Genomic DNA, 23,399 nt, shown 5'->3' with positions numbered 1-23,399 from the left:
TAAAGAAAAATGTCAAGCCTTGAATTGCAGTATTGAAGGATTCTATGGGAAAAATATTGAATGATGCAGGAAGCATCAGAAGACGATGGAAGAAATACACAGAGTCACTGTAGCAAAAAGAATTGGTTGACATTCAGCCATTTCAGGAAGTAGCAAATGATCAAGAACCAGCGGTATTGAAGGAAGAAGTCCAAGCTGCACTGAAAGAATTGGCAAAAAACAAGGCTTCAGGGATTGATGGAATGTCCATTGAGATGTTTCAACAAACGGATGCAGGACTGCAGGCAGTTACTAATTTATACCAAGAAATTGGGAAGATAGCTCCCTGGCCAACTGACTGGAAGAGATCAACATTTTTGTCCATTCCAAAGAAAGATGTTTCAACAGAATGTGGAAATTATCTAACAATACCATTAATATCTTACACAAGTAAAATTTTGCTGAAGATAATTAAAAAATGGTTGGAGTAATATATTGACAGGGTACTTCCAGGAATACAAGCTGGATTCAGAAGAGGATGTGAAACGAGAGATATCATTGCTGATGTCAGGTGAATCTTGACTGAAAGCAAAGAATACTTGAAAGATGTCTACATGTGTTTTAATGACTGTGCAAATGCATTTGACTGTATGGATCATTAACAAGTTATAGATAACATTATGAACAATGGGAATTCCAGAACACTTAATTGTCCTCATGAGTAACCTGTACATAAACTAAGAGGCTGTCATTCAGAAAGAACAAGGGAATATTGTTGTTGTTGTTAAGTGCCGTCGAGTCGTTTCCGACTCATAGTGACCCCATGCACAGCAGAACGAAACACTGCCTGATCCCGCGCCAGCCCCACAATCCCTGCTATACTTGAATATTACGTGGTTCAAAATCAGGAAAGTTGTGTGTCAGTGTTATATCCTTTCACCATTCTTACTCAATCTGTATACTGAGCAAATAATCTGATAAATTGGACTGTGTGCAGAAGAACACAGCAAAAGGATTGGAGGAAGACTCATTAACAACCTGCGATATGCAGATGACACAACCTTGCTTGCTGAAAGTAAAGATGACTTGAAGCACTTATTGTTAAAGATCAAAGATCATGGTCTTCAGTATGGATTATACCTCAACATGAAGAAAATGGTTACAACTGGACCAATAAGCAACATCATGATAAATGAAAAAAAGATTGAAGTTGTCAGGGATTTCATTTTACTTGGATTCAGAATCAACACCCATGGAAGCAGCAGTCAAGAAATCATATTATGTATTTCACTGGGCAAATCTGCTGCAAAAGAGGTCTTTAAAGTGTTAAGAAACAAAGATGTCACTTTGAAAACTAAGGTACACCCTACCCAAATCCTGGTATTTTCAGTCACCTCATATACATGTGAAAGCTAGACAATGAATAAGGAAGACCAGAGAAGAGTTGATGCATTTGAATTGTGGTGCTGATGAAGAATACTGAAAATACCATGGACTGCCAGAAGAACGAACAAAACTATCCTGGAAGAAGTGCAGCTGGAATGCTCCTTAGACATTGATAGACTTGAGTAAATTGAGCCTACTTTGGGGCTTGATTGCTTTGGGATTTAAATTGATCATGGAGAAATGAAGTTATAAAAACCAAAGTCAAAACTAAAAATTTCCTTCAGGATGGAGCATCCTAAGTACTATGATTTCTTTAATCAAATTCCGTATGTTTACCTGAGATTATCTCAATCCTTCCCATTTCATAAATAAGGATATTGGGTTTATAGTGGTTAGACGATTTATTTGTCCAAGGTTTCAAATGATTATAAAAGTGTATAATTCTTGTCATGGAATTTTCCTTTCAGTTTTAAATCTACCTCAGAGAGTAGCTTGTTTTTATCCTTATTCAGTCAGTGTGCTCCACTTTCATGGTAATAATAATAATCCCATGTCTATAGAAAGAACCACTGATCTAGTTAATCTAGGTATTTTTCTCACTCTTACTAAACACTGGCCTGCTGTTTGTGATGTCCCTGTTATATGATTTGATAAGTACAAGAGAAATTACTGATTTATCATTGATTGGGCTGCTCTCTGGTTAATCTGGTTACATTCCTCACTCAGTCAAGGCCATTCTAGTGAAGTATACTTGAAATTTCTGTTTCAGACAAAACAAATGGAGGGGATTATCAGAACAGTGATATGAAGCTGTTTGCTAAAAAAGAAATAAATGAATTACTGGTTTGCTGACAGTAAGCTCATCTTTATCCCTTCAAGCCTCATTATTATTAAAATTGTCTTAAGTGCCCTACTGGCATACACTATTAATTGATATTTATATAGTAAGCATGGTAATAGATTCAAAATATAACTCTGGTGCTTGTTTATTACATATTTTTTGTTGTTGATTTAAATACGTAGTATCTAAGGCATTTGACTGCTAACCAGAAGGCTAGTGGTTCAAACCCACTAGCCACTCCCCGAAAGGAAGATTGTGCGATCTACTTCCGTAGTGATACTGCCTTGGAAACCCAAGGAGGGATTGCTATGAATAGACTCGACTCAATGGCAGTGAATTTTTTTTTTCCCCAAGACAGCCTTTCCCGCCACCTCTAAGACAGATTTTTAAATACTATTAAAACAAGGTGAGGTAGAAACTATTAAAACAGGGTGGCTACAAAATGACTGTGTTCCTTATTTGATAGATCTCCCCACTATTCCCCCAAAACTAAATGTTTTGCTTTTATTTGTAAAGGCAAAGCATTCCACTGAAAATAGTACATCTGTTCTTGAGACTACCAAAAAGAGGGAACTGACCCTGAGAAGATTTATTGGGTTTTATTTAAGTAGTTTCCTAGAATTAAACTGCATTCAGTAGTTCCTAGAACTGTGTAAGGTGCCCAGGATGCTGTTGTGACCTCATGTGGGGCTGGAGTGATTTTTTTCAAGAAAACACAGGGGCAGCTGTCAGATCTGCTGTGAGCTACTAGCCCAATGTACTTTAGTTTCAACACTAGATTGCTACATTCCTTCAAATAATGGTCATATTATGTGAATCTAGGTTTACAGTGGTTGTGATGAAAAGCAAGTAAAGCATGAAAGTCAATGTACAACAGAAAATGATGGTAGAAATGTCCTACCTGATTCCAAAGTTTGAGAAATTATTCAGGGTGCAATAGCACTGACTTGTTAACTCCTAAATACTTAAGATATTTGGACCTAACTATTTAATAAATAGAACTTTTAGGGGTTTCTGTTGGTCTGCAGATGCTGTGTAAAATTTCTGAGATATTAAAGGTACTTCAAACTGAGAAAGAGTTTGGGAACCTCTGCCATATATATATATATATATATATATATGTATTTTATATGATATATATGTATTTTACATCTGGTAGCATAGTGCCTAAGGCACTTGACTGCTAACCAGAAGGCTGGTGGTTCAAACCCACCAGCCACTCCTTGAAAGGAAGGTTGGGCAATCTACTTCTGTAGTGATACTGCCTCAGAAACCCAAGGAGGGGTCACTGTGACTTGGGTCAGACTCAATGGCACATAACAACAACAACAACATTAATAATTATTCTTTTCAAAGCTCATGAAACAATTTTAGCTCATGCTTTGAATCTCATGGTTCTGATTCTAGAACACTTATTTAAGAAAAAGGAAAATTAGATTAGAAGTAGAAATACTGTAATAAGAAATATATATTTTGTAAATATATGTAATATTTAATATTTCAGTATTTCTGCTTAGAATCTAATAATACTGTAATATGAAATATATATACTTTATAAATACATATATTATTTCATATTATAATATTTCTGTTTATAATCTGATTTTCCCTTTTCTTAAATAAGTGTTTCATAATCAGAACCATGAGATTCAAAGCATGAACTAAAATTATTTCATGAGTTTTGAAAAGAATTATTAATAACATGTAAAAATCCAAACACAATGGGTATATGTCATAAAACATATAATTACAGTAATAGTTGGAAGCCAAAAGTTTTTAACACCTCATTGGTATTAACTTTGATATTTAGTGCCTTACTGTGATTACAAAGTGATGCTGCAGATTGAGCATAAATTGATTTATCAGTGGTATTTTATGATCATCCCATAAATTCCACTGATCTTTTGCTGATTCTAAGGAACTCTGGTGGTGTAGTTTAAGGAACTCTGGTGGTGTAGTGGTTAAAGCATTTGGCTACTGTGTTAGATTGGGTTCTCTAGAGAAACACAAAAAACCAGCAAAGTGTATATATATATATATAGAGAGAGAGAGAGAGAGAGAGATTTATCTTGGGTAAATGGCTCACAAGCGTATAGAAGCTGACAAGTCCAAGCTGAAAAGTCCGTCTCTGGAGGAGATGGGGCTTGCGGCCGCCTTGGCTTCCGCAAGCACAGGGGAGCTGAGAGATTCAAGCTGGCATGCAGTATACTGGTTGTTGATTCCAACAAAAGATGAATCCGAGATCTCCAGGCCAAGTGGTGGGCCGCTCACTCAAGGAAGTCTGTAGTTCGCACACCAGGGTTCCAATTCCTTAAGGAATGCCGTTCTTCCAGATTGTCCTTGGATATCATTGCAAGCAGGCCACACCCCTAGGGAAACTCCCCTTGGGCAGACTGGCCACTCAGAACTCAGTCATCTGATCCCATCATGGGAACAACCACACAGAACTGGGGTCCAGCCAAGTTGACACACAGCTCCAACTATCACAGCTACTAACCAAAAGGTCAATGGTTTGCACCCACCAGCCACTCTGCAGGAGAAGATGAGGCAGTCTGTTTTTGTAAGACTTATGGCTTTAGAACCCCTATGGGGCACTTCTTCTCTGCCCTATAGGGTCCCTGTGAGTTGGAATTGACTCAGTGGCTGTGGGTTTGGGTTTTTTTGGTTTTGTAGATTATAGTTTATGTGCAGGCTTTATTTATAACTATTTGGATGAGAAAAAAAGATTTAAAAATGTATTGTAAAAAATAAGGTCTAAAGATATTAAATTCCCTGTTAAAGGATATTATTCTGAAGTCCATGCAATAGAATATTATGTAACTATTTTTAAATGTTTTAAAATAATTCTTTCACTCCTTTATTATGGAATAAATGTAATTCATATTTCCATTAGCAGGTGTTTGTTTATTAATTTAGCAAATAATTACTGAGCATCTACTAAATTCCAGGCACTGTTTTAGTCAAAGTATCAGTTTATAAAACATATATATTCAGATAGTAGTAACAGCTGTGACTTTTATTGAGATCTTACCAAAAATTTAGTTTGTAATGCTATTCACAGTATTGTAATAAGCCAACCTTCTTGTTCACTATCATTCAGACTTTTCATTACTAAGTCTAAAGTTATCATCCATCCACATTTGGAAGAACATTTTATATGAGTTAATACATTTCATGATTTAGAAATCATCTATTTTTATGCTAGCCCATGTAATGGCAAGTTCTTCCTTCCCTTTTTGCTTTTACTGTTGTCTTCATTTTCCCAGCTTCCATTGTTGCCCAGCTAATGGTAAAGTAAAAGGCATTTCTCAGAGAGAGCAAAGAGGAGTATTGGATGTTAATTATTGACTTTATTTTTGGGACAGAGGGAGATGTTCTTCAGGGCCAGGAGGCCACAAGTACTGGGGAAATAGACTGTCTTCCTTATAATAAACCAAAACCCAAAACCAAACTCTCTGGTGTCGAGTCGGACCCAACTCATAGCAACCCTTCTTGGGTTTCTGAGGCATTATCACTACGGAAGTAGATTTCCTAACCTTCCTTCCGAGGAGTGGCTGGTGGGTTTGAACACCAGCCTTCTGGTTAGCAGTCAACTGCTATAGGCACTATGCCACCAGGGCTCTTAACAAGGACCTATCAAAACTAATAGATAACTCTGTTTTCCTTCTCTTGTACCTTTTTATGTTCTTTTAAAAAAAATACAGGCATTGCCTGCACTATTCCCTCCTATTTATGTGAAATATTTTATAGAACTAAAAAGAGAAGTAGATGAACCAAAGATTTACAGAGACATGTTTACTATGAATTATTATTCTCTTCTTTGCTAGACCTACACCTTTCCAGATTTGATTTTTGATGTATTTCATGACACTGCCTGACCAAACCCTGTACATCAAGTGTTTGTTTAAGGTGCACTGTTAAAAACGACCCTTATTAAAAATACTTGAGCAAACAATAACTGCAAATGTCCCCAAAATACATGAAATACTACATAAATTCACCAATAAAGAAATGACAATTAAAACAGATGCCGTTTTTTTCCAACTTTTCACACTGTCGAGAGTTTAAAGACCCTAACCAACTAATATTTGTGAGGTCTGAGAAATGGGGATTCTCATACCTTTCACTGCTGGGGATAGTGTTGTTGTTGTTATGTGCCGTTGAGTAGGACCCAACTTACAGCGACCCCTCCTTGGGTTTCCGAGGCAGTATCACTATGGAAGTAGATTGCCCCATCTTCTTTCTGAGGAGTGGCTGGTGGGTTTGAATCACCAGCCTTCTGGTTAGCAGTCAAGTGCCTTAGGCACTATGCTACCATGGAAGTTGTTAAAGTCTCTGTGGAATATTTTGGCAAGTGTGAAAGAGCTTTTAAAATACTTATACTCCTTGACCCAAGAACTTATTATAGAAATTAATCCCAGGAAATAATCAGAGTACTATGTAAGGATTTAATGTTGTTCATTTTTGTGACTTGTAATGATAAGGAGAAACTTAACACAGTAACCAATAGTAGGGGTATAGCTAAGTTAATTATAGTGCCTGGTGGCATTGTGGTTAAAGCATGTTGCTATCCAAAAGGTCAGTGGTTCAAATCTAGCTGCTCCATAGGAGAAAGATGAGGCAGTCTGTTTCCTTCAAGATTTACAGCCCTGATAACTTTATGATCCAGTTCTACTCTGTCTTACAGGGTCACTATGAATCAGAATTGACTCAGTGGCAGTGGATTTGGTTTTTTTTTTTTTTTTTTCCAGTTAATACATGGAATACTATGTAACCAGGTACAATTAGATTTTTCAAACATTTAGCCTCTCATTCATTTAGTTAAGGATTTGTGTAGTGCCACTCTGCATTAAAGGAGCCCTGCTGGCACAGTGGTTAAATACTCAGCTGTTAACCGAAAGGTAAGCAGTTTGAACCCATTAGTTCCTCTGTGGAAGAAAGAAGTAACAGTCTGTTCTGTAGAGGTTACAGCCTTGGAAGCCCTGTGGGACAGTTCTACTCTGACATGTGATATCACTATGAGTCGGAATTGACTCAACTGCAGTGGATATTATATGTTAGGCATTCATCTGAATCTGAGCTCCAGATATTCAGCAAAGAGGTCCTTGCTCTCTTGATAGGCAAAAAATATCAGATATTTATAACAACTATTTAGAGGATTAAAATAGAATGGTATGATAGAGATATGAGTGATGTAACCAACTGAGATACAAATGATGAGAAGGAGCCAACCATATAGAGATTAAGATGAACATTCCAGGTTAAGGGGAAAGACAAGGGCAAAAGAACTAAGACTGGAGGATATAAGTTTGATATATTAGGGGAAGAAAAGAAACAGCCAGTATAGCTGAAACATAGAGGGTGAAATGTGTGAAATAAGATTACAGAGGTAGGCAGGTGTTAGATTTTGAAGGACTTTTTAAACCAAGGTCAGGAGTTGGGATAATTCTGAATGCAGAGGGAAATATTTGGTATAGTTTAAGCAGAGGAGTGCTGTGATCTGATTTGTGCTTTGATTAGTGACATCACTTTCCCTACTGGAGAATGTGTTATAAAGAGAGTGTGGAATAGGGAAAACCAATTAAGCTATTGCATTAGTCCAGGTGGCCAGTTGCCCTATGGTGAAAGCATTAGAGTTGTTGAAAGGTGGACCAGTTTATTCTACATTCAGTAGCAGACACGAAGCAATAAACATAATAGTTTATATTGTGTGTTAGGTAATAGGTACTCTGGATAAAAAGGTATAGGGGAGAGGGGGTAAGGAACATGGGCAAAGCGGAGGATGTGTGTACAGCTGTAAGTAGGGTGGTTAGGGTAGGTCTTACTGACGTGTGATTAGGGTAAAGATTTGAAAGAGTTCAGACAGTTAAATAATCTCCCAATATATGGGGATAATGTATTCTAGGTAGAGGGGACAGCCAGTGCAAAACCTTAGAACAAATGTTACTGACGTGTTCAAAGAATAGTAAAGGAGTCCATTGTGGCTGGAGTGAAGAGAAAAACCTGAGAAACAAACCCATAAACCAAACCTGCACCGTCAAGTCAATTCTGACTCACAGCAACCCTATAGGATAGAGTAAAACTGCCCCATAGGGTTTCTAAATCCGTGAATCTTTATGGAAGCAGACTGCCACATCTTTCTCCTGTGGAGCAGCTGGAAGGTTCAAACTGCCAGCCTTTCATTTAGCAGGTGAGTACTTAATCATTAGGAGTTCTGGTAGCATAGTGGCTAAAACACTTGACTGCTAACCAGAAGGCTGGCGGTTCAAACCCACCAGCCACTCCTTGGAAGGAAGGTTGGGCAATCCTACTTCTGTAGTGATACTGCCTCGGAAACCCAAGGAGGGGTCGCTATGAGTCGGGGCCGACTCGACAGCACACAACAACAACAACAACTTAATCATTAGGGAAGCAACAATTAGCGCTCCTTGTGGAGAAAGTAGGGGGAAGAGTAATATAATAGATGAGGACAGAGAAATAATGGGATTTGCATAAGACCTGTGGCTTTTTCCTCTGAGTAAAAAGGGTAGGAATTACAAGATTTTGAGCAGAGGAAAGACAAGATCTAACTTAAATGTTTAAAGAATCTGTCTGGGTACTATATTAAGAATAGGCTATAGAGGGGCTAGGAGCTCTGGTGGCATAGTGCCTAAGGCACTTGACTGCTAACCAAAAGGCTGGTGGTTCAAACCCACCAGCCACTCCTCAGAAGGAAGGTTGGCCAATAAACTTCCTTAGTGATATCGCCTCAGAAATCCAAGGAGGGGTCACTATGAGTCGGGACCGACTTCATGGCAGTGAGTTTGGTTTTTTGGTATAGAGGGGCAAGGTGGGTAGGAGCCTATTGCCGTAATCCAACTGAGATACAAATGTGTTGTTGTTAGGTGCCATCAAGTCAGCTCCGACTCATAGGGACCCTATGTACAACAGAATGAAACACTGCCTGGTCCTGTGCTAGAGATATGAATGTGGGTTGTACTAAAGTGGTGTAGCAGTGGAGGAGGTGAAGAAATCTTCAAATTGTGGATATATGTGGAAGATGGAGTACACTGGATTTACACTAGATGTGGGGAGAGGTGACAAAGATGACACCAAATGTTTTAGTCTGAGAAGGATGGCATTACCTTTTGTTATGGATTGAATTGTATGCTCCCTCCCCCCCAAAAAATGTGTGTGTGTGTGTGTGTGCTGTAAAACCCCTATCTCTGTGGTTATAATCCCTTTTGGAAATGGCTTTTGTTATGTTAAGGAGCTCCGGTGGTGCAGTACCTAAGATATTTGACTGCTAGCCAGAAGATTGACTATTCAGACCCACCAGCCACTCCGCAGAAGGAAGAAGGGGCAATCTACTTCCATAAAGATTTCACCGCCTCAGAAACCCAACGGGGGTCACTGTGAGTTGGAATCAACTTGATGGCAGTGGGTTTGGTTTGTGTTTTTTGTTGTTGTTGTTATATTAAGAGGCTATATGACTATAGTGTGTTTTCTAGCCAATCACCTTTGAGATATAAAAAGAGCAGATTATAATGGCACAGAGAAACAGTCAGAGTTGGGGGAAGACAGATGTTATGCCACGTGAAAATCTCCAAGGAACTGAGGAACAGAAGCTGAAAAGACACAAGGACCTTCTTATATAGCCAACGGAAAGAAGAAGCCTTCCTTGGAACTGGTGCCCTGAATTCATACTTCCAACTTACTGAACTGTGAGAAAGCAAATTAATTTGTTAAAGCCACTCACTTGTAGTATTTCTGTAATAGCAGCACTAGACACTTTTAGTGGAAGTAAGGGCAGCAAATGTACACATGGAGTCCCTGAGTGATGCGAACAAGCTCATTGCTAACTGAAAGGTTGGATGCTTGAGTCCACCCAGAGATGCCTCAGAGGGAAGGCATAGTAATCTTCAAAAAAAAAAAAAAAAAAAAAAACCAGCCATTGGAAACCCTGTGGAGCACAGTTATACTCTAACACATAACACATGTGGGGTCACCATGAGTCAGAATAGACTCCACAGCAACTGGTTTACTAGGCCATTATAAATGAGTCTGAAGTTTAAGAAATGGGTCTGATGGAAAATACTGGCATACACTTGTATTTAAAAATGAGTCTGGATGAGATTATCAAGAGTGAGTATGAATGGAGACAAGAATTCTAAAGACAGAGCCCTGGGACATACTAACATTAAGGAAGAAGAAGGAAGCAGTGGAGTAACTACTGAGATAGGAGGAAAAGCAGAAGTGTGCTTTACCAGAAACCAAGTGACAGATAATATAAAGGAGTGAAAAAAGGATACGGAGAAGGCATCCTCTGACCTCCTGTAACTTCTCAAGCAGGACAAAGAATCGCCATCAGCAGCCCAAGGCTTTTTCCTTTGAGGCCAGATATGTTGCCACCCTCTAACCTTTTTACCAACTCTGACACCATCCCTCCCGTGATATTTAACTACTTCTCTGGAGTACACTTAAGAATAGGCTATAGAGGGGCTAGGAGCTCTGGTGGCGTAGTGCCTAAGGCACTTCACTGCTAACCAGAAGGCTGGTGGTTCAAACCCACCGTCCACACCTCGGAAGAAAGGTTGGGCAATCTACTTCTGTAGTGATACCTCGGAAATCCAGGGTGGGGTCGATAATTCATTGCACTTGTCACATTGAACTCTCAGACAGTACCCAAAATAATGGGGTTTAAAAGGGAAGCAACAGGTTACAATTCAGATTCAGGATGCTCAGAATACGCTTATTCAATCATGACAGCCTCCCCTTGGCCATGTCTTCAGGCATGCTTCTCCTTGGCCCCAGGCCTCTCAGCCTGGCCAGAACCCTGCTCTGGCAAGTGTTACAGAGCTCTTTCAGCTCTGCCGATAGGTACACCTACTGCACCCCACTCTGCCAGCAAGTCTCCTGTCCAAAGGCACTCAGCATTCTTGCTTCAAGGACTGCTGACAAGCCCGGTGCTCCATCTTGTGCCAATCTCTCAGTTCTCATGCCAGTCTCTCTCCCATCATTTCAGTGCAGGGATCTTGGGTCCAAGGATGCACTCCATTCCTGGCTTCTCTCTCTTACTGGTAGTGAGATTCCCCTTTGTACCTCTAGGATGGCTCACTTTAAACTTAGCAAGATGACAAAACTGACTAAATCCCACATTAGGGTTGTTGTTGTTAGGTGCCATCAACTCATCTCCGACTCATAGCAACCCTATATACAGCAGAACGAAACACCGCCCAGTCCTGAGCCAGCTCTATAATTCTTGATATACTTGAGCCCAACGCCGCTGCTACCACGTCAATCCATCTCATTGAGGGCCTTCCCCCCTTTCGTCGATACTTTACCTTACTAAGCATGACATCCTTCTCCAGGGAATGGTCCCTTCTGACAACATGAGCAAAGTATGTGAGACGAAGTTTAGCCATTCTCACCTCCAAGGAGCATTCTGGCTGCACTTCCTCCAGGACAGACCTGTTAGTTCTTTTAGAAGTCCACGGTATTTTCAGCATTCTTCACCAACACCACAAAAGCATCAACTCTTTTTCGGTCCTCCTTATTCATTGTCCAGTTCTCACATGCATATGAGGCAATTGAAAATACTATGGCTTATGTCAGGCGCACCTTAGTCCTCAAGGAGATACCTTTGCTCTTCAGCACTTGAAAGAGGTCCTTTTCAGCCAGTTTGCCCAGTGCTATACATCGTCTGATGTCCTGACTGCTGCTTCCATTGGCGTCGATTGTAGAACCAAGCAATGTGAAGTCTTTGACAATTTCAATCATTTCTCCATTTATCATAATGCTGCTTATAGGTCCATTTGTGAGGATTTTTGTTTTCTTTATATTGAGATGTAATCCGTACTGCACACTGTATTCTTTAATCTTCATCAGTAAGTACTTCAAGTCATCCTCACTCTCAGCAGGCAAACTTGTGTTGTCAGCATATTGCAGGTTGTTAATGATTCTTCCTCCAATCCTCATGCCATGTTCTTCTTCATATAGTCCAGCTTCTTGGATTATTTACTCAGCATACAGATTGAATAAGTATGGGGAAAGGATACAACCCTGACACACTCCCTGCTTGATTTTATCATGCAGTGTTCCCATTTTCTGTTTGAATGACAGCCTCCTGGTCTATGTAAAGGTTCCTTATGAGTACAATCAAGCGCTTGGGAATTCCCATTCTTCTCAATGTTATCCACAGTTTGTTATGATCCACACAATCAAATGCTTTCGCAAAGTAAACATCTTTCTAGTATTCTTTGCTTTGAGCCAAGATCCATCTGACATCAGCAATGATATCCCTCATCATGTCCTCTTCTGAAACCAGCTTGTATTTCTGGATGTTCTCTGTCAATATACCGTATGCTCCAATGGTTTTTGAATTATCTTCAGTACGGTTTTACTTGCATGCAATGTTAATGATACTGTTCGATAATTTCCACATTCTGTGGGATCACCTTTCTTTGGAATGGGTACAAATATGGATCTTTTCCAGTCAGTTGGCCAGGTAGCTGTCTTCCAAATCTCTTGGCATAACCGAGTGAGTGCCTCCAGCGGGGCATCCATTTGTTGGAACATCTCAGTGGGTATTCCATCAATTCCTAGAGCCTTGTTCTTTGCCAGTTCTTTCAGGGCAGCTTCAACTTCTTCCTTCATATCATTGGTTCTTGAACATATGCCACCTCTTGAAAAGGATGAAGATCAACTAGTTCTTTTTGGTATAGTGACTCTGCGTATTCCTTTCATCTTCTTTTGATGCTTCCTGCATCATTCAACATTTTGCCCATAAAATCTTTCAATATTGCAACGAGGCTTAGATTTTTTCCTCAGTTCTTTCAGCTTGAGAAATGCTGAGCATGTTCTTCCCTTTTGGTTGTCTTAATTCTAAGTCTTTGCACATTTCATTATAGTAATTGGCTTTGTCTGCTCAAGTTGCTCTTTGAAATCTTCTGTTTAGCTCTTTTATCTTGTCATTTCTTCCATTTGCTTTAGCTACACTTCACTCAAGGGCAAGTTTCAGAGTCTCCTCTGACATCCATTTTGGTCTTTTTCTTCTTCCTCGTATTTTTAATGACCTCTCGCTTTCTTCATGGATTATGCTCTTAATGTCATCCCACAGTTCTTCTGGTTTTCAGTCATTGGTGTTCAATGCATCAAATCTATTCTTTAGATGGTTTCTAAATTCAGGAGGGATATATTCAAGGTCATATTTTGGCTCTCGTGGACTTGTTTTAATTGTCTTCAACTTAAAGTTGAACTTGCATATGAGGAGTTGCTGGTCTGTTCCACAATCAGCTCCTGGCCTGGTTTTGGCTGAAGATACTGAGCTTTTCCATCTCCACTTGCCACAGATGTAGTCAATCTGATGCCTGTGTACTCCATCTGGCAAAGTCCACGTGTATAGCCACCGTTTGTGTTGTTGAAATAAGGTATTTGCAATGAATAAATTGTTGGTCTTGCAAAATTCTATCGTGTGGTCTCCAGCATTATTTCTGTCACCAAGGCCAAATTTTCCAACAACTGGTGATTCTTCTTTTTTTCCAGCTTTTGCATTCTAGTCACCAGTGATAAGCAACACATTCTGATTGCATGTTTGATCAGTTTCAGACTGTAGAAGTTGATAAAAATCTTCAATTTCCTCATCTTTGGCTTCAGTGGTTGGTGCATAAATTTTATTAATAGTAGTATTAATGGCTCTTCTTGTAGACGTATGGATATTATCCTATCACGGACAGCATTGCACTTCAGGACAGATCTTGAAACATACTTTGTGATGATGAATGCCACGCCATTCTTCTTTGTCATTCCCAGCATCGTAGATCATATGGTTGTCTGATTCAAAATGACCAAAACCAGTCCATTTCAGTTCACTAATGCCTAGGATATCAATCTTTATGTGTTCCATTTCATTTTTGACAGCTTTCAATTTTCCTTGATTCATACTTTGTACATTCCAGGAGTGTACGGATTATTAATGGATGTTTGCAGCTTTTTCTCCTCAATTTGAGTCCTGCCATGTCAGCACATGGAGGTCATAAAAGACTTACTTTATCCGTATCATTAAGGTTGGTTCTACTCTAATGAGGCAGCTCTTTCCCAGTCCTGTATTGAGTGCCTTGTGACCCAATGGGCTCGACTTCCTACACTGTGTTAGACAATGTTTCCAAGCTATTCATAAAGTTGCCCAGTAATGTATCAGACAGTGTTTCTCTGCTAGTCATCAGGTTTTCCCTGGCCAATTTTTGAGAAGTGGATGGCTTCCTCCTTTTTCCTAGTCTGTCTTAGTCGGTAAGCTGCTTTGAAACCTGTGCACCATGTGCAACTCTTCTGGCATCTGAAACACCAGTGGCACAGCCTCAAGCCTCACAGCAATGTACAAGCCTGACAGAATGACAAACTGACAGACAAATTTGTCTCCCTTAGCTGTTGGAAAACTTTGCGCCCTTCCCTTACCTGATTCCTACCTGGAACCTGCCACTCTGTAATCCTCGGCCACTCCTGCTCCCTCCCTTTCCTGGCTCTAGGGGGCTTGGGGCCTAACCTTGCCTCCTGCCCCTTTTTACTTGGAAATCCTGCCACTTGTGAGGTCCCCAAGGCCACTCCTGCTCCCTTCCTTTCCTGGCTGTGGGCTTGGGGTCATAAGCACCTTACATTTGCATAGTTCTACCGAGTTATCTGGTGTGCATCACAAAATCTATGGCTAGAACAGCCATGCTAAGTAATTCACTGCATCTTAAGGGGCAAGGATAACAAACTGTGTCAGATATTCCTGCTAGATGAGTAAGATGAGAGCTGAGAATTGACCATTGGAGGTTATTGATCTTGATGAGCAAAGGAGAGACAGTTTTAATGGAATGGTCAGACCAAAAACCTGATTGTGGTAGGTTTAAGGGAATGTGGAAAGGAGAAGGATGGGAGACAGTTAAATATAGACAACTATTTCAAGGAATTTTACTACAAAAGGGAACCAAGAAATAGGGTAGTAGATGATGGGGGAAATTGAGTCTAAAAATAACTGATGGAAATTGATGTTTTAGGTGACAGATGAGGGAACTCCTGGAATAATGTTCTTAAGAAGGCAAGAGGGGATAGGATCTGGTACATAAATTGGTGAATTGGCCTTACGTAGGCACATGGAGAGTTGAGCTAAGGGTAGATAGAATATGTGGGTACAAAAAGGCCATAGGTGAATGTGGTACTTAAGTTTGTGTGTCAGCTTGGCTGGGACTGGTTGAGTGGCTGGGCAGCTGGATATAGTATTCCCCATGATGAGACTGGTAATCAACTCCGTGGTAGAATCTACTGTGAGCAGCTGAGTAGCTGCCTTAAGAGACATGGTTTGTTTCCTGTATATAAGGAGAAGCCTCTAGTCTCTAGCTTATGGGATGCTTGAACCCTGCATGTAGCCATGTCATTGTTCAGCAGCCTGCCATGTTCTGCCAACCTTGAGACTTTCACTGGACTTGAATTAATGGCTGTGTGGTTTGGTTAATATCGGGACTGTGCCATTTTATTTGTTGAGCTTGGGCTTGTTAGCCTCAGCAGTCAGTAGCTGCCTGAGTGAAGAGATGCCTCTAGCTTCAGTGGGCAGGGAACGAGAGGTAGAACTGAAGCCCAAGGTTGAGGGGCTTTCCCAAAGCCCCTAGAGCCTGGCACTTTGAACTCAGATTTCTAGCCTCCAGAACCATAAGAGAATAAAACCTCTATTTGTTCAGCCATCTCATTTGTGGTATTTCTGTTAGAGTTGTACTTGGTAACTAGAACAGTGGACATTTGTGGTGGTGAGTCTGTGGAAGTTCTCTTTGTTCCTGTTTGTTTCAGTGAAGTAGGAAATAGTCATCAGCAAAGATGAGCATAAGGGAGGAGGTTTGAGAGCAGAGGAGAGAAGGAGGGGAAGTGGATGAGGGAAATACATTATGCCTGCCGGAATCTCCCTTTAAGATTCATGGTTGTCTTCTTAGCCACAGCCAAACACACTGAGGGAGTGAGTCACTGGGTCCATGGGCTCGGGACGTCGTAGCAGGAGACATCAAGCTCAATTGACATACTACCCCAAAATATTGTTGTACATCCTACTTTGGTGAGCAGTGACTGAGGTCTTAAAAGCTTGCAGGTGGCCATCAGAGATGCCAATTGGTCTCTCCTCATATGGAGCAAAGAAGGATGAAGAAAACCAAAGATGCATAGAAACATTTAGTCCAAGGGACTAGTGAGTGGACCATGCAGACTCAGCCTACATGACCCTAAGACCAGAAGAATTAGATAGTGCCTGGGTACCACTGTCAGTCACTCAGAAAGGGATCAAAATATGAGATTATGGATAAAGTAGGAGAAAAATGTAGAACAAAACTCAAAATCATTAAAAAAAACAAAACAGGCTTACTGATCTCCTAGAGCCCGGTGAAACCCCTGAGATTATGGCCCCTAGTGACCCTTCAGGTCTGGAATTGGACTCACTCCAGTGGCTTTGAGTCAAACAATAGGTGTACACACTATATACAGGTAGCTACACTGGTAGCATAGTGCCTAAAGCACTTGACTGCTAATCAGAAGGCTCAAACCCACCAGCCACTCCTCGGAAGGAAGATGGGGCAATCTACTTCTGTAGTGATACTGCCTCGGAAACCCAAGGAGGGGTCGCTATGAGTCGGGTCCGAATCGACGGCACATAACAACAACAACAAACACTCCTTAGAACAATCAACCATGGGAGACCAGAAGGGCAGTATTTTCATGGGGAGATAGCTTAGAAGACAGGAATGCATAGGAAAGAGGGACACAGGGAAAAGGTAACCACAGGGAGGAAGTGGAAAGAGAACTGTTAAATTATGGGGATTGCAGTCAATGTTATGAAACAAAATGTGTATGAACTATTGTATGGAAAGTGAATTTGTTCTGTTAATTTTCACTCGAATCACAGTAATATTATAATAGGTCCATGGTTATGAACCAATTAGCATAACTTTTTCTCCACCCATGTTCATCTCTATGAAGTGGTGGTGCTTATTCTTAACATCATATTTATTTGTGAATTGTAACATAAATACAAAGGAGATGTTTTCATCCATTTCTGGAAGTTCAAGAAATCACCATCCTTTCTTCTCCACTAGCAGTAATCATTATCCTGGCTTGTAATAATCATTTCATTGCCTTTCTCTTAAATTTTACTATGTCTGTATATATATTCCTGAAAAATATAGTTTAGTTCTGTTTTTCAATTGCATTCTTTGTGTGTATCTTACTTTCATCAAAATTTTGTGTGTGTTTGTGTGAGATTCATCCATGTAATTGTGTAATTCATTCACTTTCTTTTGTATATATTATTTATCCATTTTACTATTAATAGACATTTGGGTTCTTTCATTTTAGGGCCATTACAGATGGCAGTGCTTCTAAAAAAACACCTGGTACACATGCTTCTGAGTTTCTCTGGGATAAATACCTACTAGTAGATTAGCTGGATCATAGGATGTGCCTATCTTCAACTTTACTGGATACTGCCAGCCATTTTCCAAAGTGATTGATAGTGCCGATCTATATTCTCACCAATAGTCTATAGGAGTTCCTATTCTTCCACTTATTTACCAACATTTTGTACTAAGTCTATCAGACTTTTTAAGTTTAGCCCTTCTGTCAGTCTATAAAGATACTTCATTGTGGTTTTAATTTTTATTCTCTCATTGCCAATGTGATGAAGCACCTATTTGCATGTTTATTTACCAGTCAGATTTTCACTTTTATGAAGTGCCTTTCATGTCATTTGTCCATTTTTCTGTTGTATTACTTTTTTGTTGTTGTTGTTCTTGTTTTTCTTACTCATTTATCAGAGGAATTCCTTATAGAATATATTCTCACAACTCACCCTGAAGTTGTATTGTGTGGTGCTTCTCTATTTGGTATACAAATACTGTCTTTCTGGTCTCCCATGATTGATTGTTCTAAGGAGAATAGCTACCTGGTGTAAATCAGTCCTTCACTGATTTTATATGTTTGAAGCATTACCTTCTGGTTTGTAGCTTATTTTTTCACAGGACTAAAATTTTTTTATTTTATGGTTAGTGCTTTTGCATGTTTTTTAAAAAAACTTCTTCCTTTCCCAAGATCATATAGATACTATTTTATATGATCTAAAAGCTTTATTTACAGTGTTGCCTTTCATGTTTAGGGCTTTCAGTCTAACTTCACTTTTGTAAAGTAGGAGTCCAATTTTTTTTTTTTTTTTCCCCATGTGATAGTTTACATGTGGCTATCCCAGACCTAATTACTGAAAAACAGTGTCAACTCTGACATGAATCAAGTGTCCATGTATGTTGGGGTTTGTTTTCAGGCCTCTGCTTGTCTTTTTCTTGATCCTTATATCAGTATAAGGAGCTCTCATGGCATAGTGCCTAAGGCATTTGACTGCTAACCAGGAGATTGGCAGTTCAAACACACCAGGTGCTCCACAGAAGGATGATGGGGCATTGTACTTCCATAAAGATTTACTGCCTTAGAAACTGAATTGAGGTTGCTATGAGTCGGAATTGACTCGACAGCAGTGGATTTGGTTTTATATCAATATGTTGTTGTTGTTGTTGTTATTTGCCATCAAGTCGGCCCCGACTCATAGCGACCCCTCCTTGGGTTTCCGAGGCAGTATCACTACAGAAGTAGGAATGCCCAACCTTCCTTCCGAGGAGTGGCTGGTGGGTTTGAACCGCCAGCCTTCTGGTTAGCAGTCAAGTGCCTTAGGCACTATGCTACCAGAGCTCTTTATATCAATATAGTACAACAAAAAAAGCAAACCCTCACTGCTGTCGAGTCAGTTGCAACTCATAGCAACTCCTCCTTGGGTTTCCTAGGCAGTATCTCTATGGAAGTAGACTGCCCAGTCTTCCTTCCAAGGTGTGGCTGGTAGGTTTGAACCACACACCTTCTGGTTAGCAGTCAAATGCCTTAGGCACTACACCACCAGAGCTCCTTATATCAATATAGCATAGTCTTAATCTTAATGGATTTAAGATTAGCCTTGAAATCTCATAGAGCTTATCCTCCCACCTTGTTTTTCAATAGTTTTTAGCTATTCTTGACCCTTTGCATTTCCATGTAGTTTAAAATTGGCTTATGAAGGTCAACCAACTCTAAACACATACACACAACTATTGTGTTCTTTTTTAACTTTTGCAAAATTTTCAAACCTACAAAAAAAACTGTGCATCAAAATTAGAAACTTTGCTCTGACAGACTCTGTTAGAGGACAAAGAACTTTGCAAAAATGGTACAAAGAACCCTCATATATCCTTTATGCAGATTCATCCATTATTTACATTTTGTTCTATTACTTTATGATTTGTATTCTTATTATGTATGTATGTACATATGTATATATATTTGAACCATTTGAGAGTAGGTATATATCATGATCTTTTATCCTTAACTATTTCTATGTATATAAGAAAAAGGATATTCTTTCTTTGTGCTGCATTGTTGTTGTTGTTGTTATGTGCTGTCAAGTCGGCCCCAACTCATAGCAACCCCTCCTTGGGTTTCCAAGGCAGTATCACTACAGTAGATTGCCCAACCTTCCTTCTGAGGAATGGTTGGTGGGTTTGAACCACCAGCCTTCTGGTTAGCAGTCAAGTGCCTTAGGCACTATGCTACCAGAGCTCCTTTGTGCTGCATGAGAGTCAGGAAATTTACATTGATGGAGTATTTCAATCTTACTGGCTTTTTTCCAGTTTTATCAATTGATCCAATAATGTCCTTTTTCTTCAAGCAGTATTGTATCCAGTCCAATATTACTGTTGCATTTAGTCACTGTGTTTCTTTAGGTTCATTTAATCTGGAACCATTGCCTTATAACATTGATATTTTTTTAATAACACAGTGCCCCCACCTTTTTTTTTTTTTTTTTTTTCCAAATAGTGTTCCCAATTTTGTTTTTGTTTTAGATTTACTCATAATTAGATTTAAGTTGTGCATTCTCAGTCAGGATATTACGTATGTGCTGCGTGTTCTTGCCAGCATATCACATCCAGAGGCACATGATGTCCATCTGCCCTCATTGGTGATGTTAAATTTGATCACCTGGAAAAGACAGTTTCCTCACTGCATGTTGTCGTTAGGTGCCAAGTTGATTTTCGACTCCTAGTGATGCCATGTGACAGAGTAAAACTGCCCTGTGTGGTTTTCTAGGCTATAATCTTTGTGGGAACAGATCATCAGGTCTTTCTGCCTTGGAACCACTGGGTGCTTTTGAACTGCCAGCCTTTCGGATAGCAGCTGACTGCTTACCCATTGTGCCACCAGGGTTCCTTCCTCACTGTATAATTACTACTTTTTCCCTTTTTACTAATAAGCAGTCTGTGGGGCATCACTTTCAGACTGTATCAGTATTCTACTCTTCCCCAAAAATGCCTTCCTTGATTTGGCATCCATCAATGATTCTTTCTAATGCAATCTTCCAACTCCGGCATTCCATCCACATTTACCAGTTAGGAATCATATAGTATTCTGCTGTAATCAGGAGCCCACCCTTTTCCCTCATTTATTATCAGGATGAATAGTTTATAATTTGTTACTATCTTTAGTACAGTTTTGTTTTGTTTTGCTGTTCACATTATCCCAGATTTGACCAGTGAGATCTCTTCAAGCTAGGTCCTGTTGTGACTTGTCCCCATTCTGCTTCCCCCCCATTTCTTTACTTTTTGCCTTAAGAAGATATTCAAGGCTTATCTTATGTTGTCTCTGTCACATTCCTGGAATCAGCATGTCTCTAAGGATCTCTGGTTCCTTTTAGTGAAGAATGGTATTAGGAACCAAGATCTGGATGCCAGCTGTGCTCACTGATGCTTTTGTATCAAGTCAGTATATCAAATGACTGTGTCTACTTCTAGGCCCTTTCAGCAGGCAAAGCTAGGAGATATATGCATGTATGTCAATATATACACACATATATGCATTCCTATATATAGTATAATATGCATATGTTTATATACACATATTATAAAAAGTAAGCCCATACTGGTACCTTCCATTCTAGTCTAGCCCAACAGGGTTTTCCCTTACTTGTTATAATTTTAAGTCTTATTGATCAATTTGGGAAACATTAATACTTTTATAATATTAAATCTTCTATCCATATACATAGTTCTTTTTTCTTCTTATTTATGCTTCTGGCACAGTGACTAAACCACTTGGCCACTAACCCAAAGTTTGAGGTGGAACCCACCAGCCACTCTGTGGGAGAAAGATGAGGCAGTCAGCTTCCGTAAGATTACAGCCTTAGAAACCATATGGGGCAGTTCTGCTCTGTCCTGTAGGGTCACTGTGAGTTGTAATCAACTCAGTGGTAATGGATTTTGGTTTTAACGTTTCTCAGTAATTTTTTTTTTATAATGATTCTTTATGTCTACTGATTTAAAAAAGAAAAAAATTAAATATGTCATCTGCAAATGATGAATATTCTCCTATTTTTTTATTCTTATACCTTTTATTTATTTTTCTTATTTTATTACGCCACATAGACTCTGTGGTATAAAGTTGAATAGAAGTGTTGATAGTGGGTGTCCTTGTCTTTTTTCCCCCAATGTCACAAAGAAGGTTTTCACATCTTACTATTAAGTATGATGTATCTTTGCTTTCTTTCTGCTGTATAGTTCGAAGTTTTTGAATATATTTCTATATATTTATCCATTTTCCTAGTAATGGACATTTAGACTGGCTCCAATTTTTCATTGTTATGAATAATTCTACAGTAAACATTCTTTTATATAACTTCAAAAAAAAAAAAAAAAAACCCAAACTCACTGCTGTCAAGTTGATTTTGACTCGTAGTGACCCCCGCCCCTTGGGTTTCTGAGGTGGTATCACTACGGAAGTAGATTGCCTAACCCTTTAGTGACTAAAAATATTCTAGAACTAGATTGCCTGGGCTCGAATCCTTGCCCACAATTACTAGTTACACAACATTATGCAAGTTACTTGGCATTGTCTTTGTTTTCTTCTGTAAAATGTGAATAATAAGAGTACCAACTTACTGTGTTCTTGTGAAAACTCACACCAAACCAAACCAAACTCACTGCTGTCAAGTCTACTGCAACTCATAGTGACCCCTCCTTGGAGTGGCTGGTGGGTTTGAACCCCCAGCCTTCTGGTTAGCAGTCAAATGGCTTAGGCACTACAGCACCAGAGCTATAACGGTTAATTTGTGTAATGAGCTTAGAACAGTGTTTGGCACATAAGTAAGCACCCAGTGCATATTAACTGCTATTACTACTATTAGTGCTATTACTACTACAACTAAGACTAGTATTACTATTACTATTGTTACTACTACTACTTCATACCATCTTGGGTATATGAGTGTCTCTAGATCATTTACGTACCTAGGAGTGAAACTGCTAAGTCACAGAGTATATACCAAACCAAACCAAACTCACTGCCCTGGAGTCAGATCTGACTCATAGTGACCCCTCCTTGGGTTTCCGAGACACTATCACTATGGAAGTAGATTGCCCAATCTGCCTTCCAAGGAATGGCTGGTGGGTTTGAACTGCCAATCTTCTGGTTATCAGTCAAATGCCTTAGGCACTACGCCACACAGAGTATATTCAGAGTATATATCATCAAATTTACTACATAGTGCCAAATTGGTCTTCCAAGTGTTTATACCATTTACTCTTCCACCAGAAATATATGAGAATTTGTGATTCTTTATACTATTCCAGGTTCATCCATTACCCTTAGAAAGTTTTAGGTCTGATCATCTCCACCTGTTTTACATGATACCTTAATTCAGTACTATAGTACCAACAGAATTATTCATTATTATTATTATTACTGTTTTATACAGAAGTACTTTTAAAAATACTGTTCTAAAGTAACATATATGTTAAGTAACTTACACAGTAAATTCTAGATTTCAATATCCAGTCATATACTCAGTAAATACATACCGAACACTTGTTGGGCTCTAGGCGTTAGACATTAGGAGTTCAATCGTGAATTAAGAAGGATGTCAAATTTCAAGTTTTTTGTAAAACTTACAGAAGTTTTACGAAGAGTTTCTTTAAATATTAAATTAATAGATATAGTTGGGGGAAAAAAGATTAAATGCATCTTTTCATGACTTTCTAATACATAATGAGGTAGACTTCACATTCTTATAAAATATCCATTGGTACTATGGTACAAAAAGGACAAGGAGGTGGCATCTTCTGACCTCCTCTAACTT

General features: G+C 39.3%; 1 protein-coding gene across 1 annotated transcript in view; it reads left to right on the top strand.

Moving 5' to 3' along the window:
• Positions 1–23,399, top strand: part of RNF13 (ring finger protein 13) — a 150,146-nt gene that overhangs the window by 113,099 nt on the left and 13,648 nt on the right. The gene's annotated exons all lie outside the window — the stretch shown is intronic.

The sequence above is a fragment of the Orycteropus afer genome, unplaced genomic scaffold, assembly GCF_000298275.1.
Source record: "Orycteropus afer afer isolate SDZICR_OR568_19922 unplaced genomic scaffold, OryAfe1.0 scaffold00066, whole genome shotgun sequence".
In the NCBI taxonomy this organism is placed as follows: Eukaryota; Metazoa; Chordata; class Mammalia; order Tubulidentata; family Orycteropodidae; genus Orycteropus; species Orycteropus afer.
The sequence above is the reverse complement of the archived record's forward strand: the minus strand, read 5'-3'. Positions and strand labels throughout refer to the sequence as shown.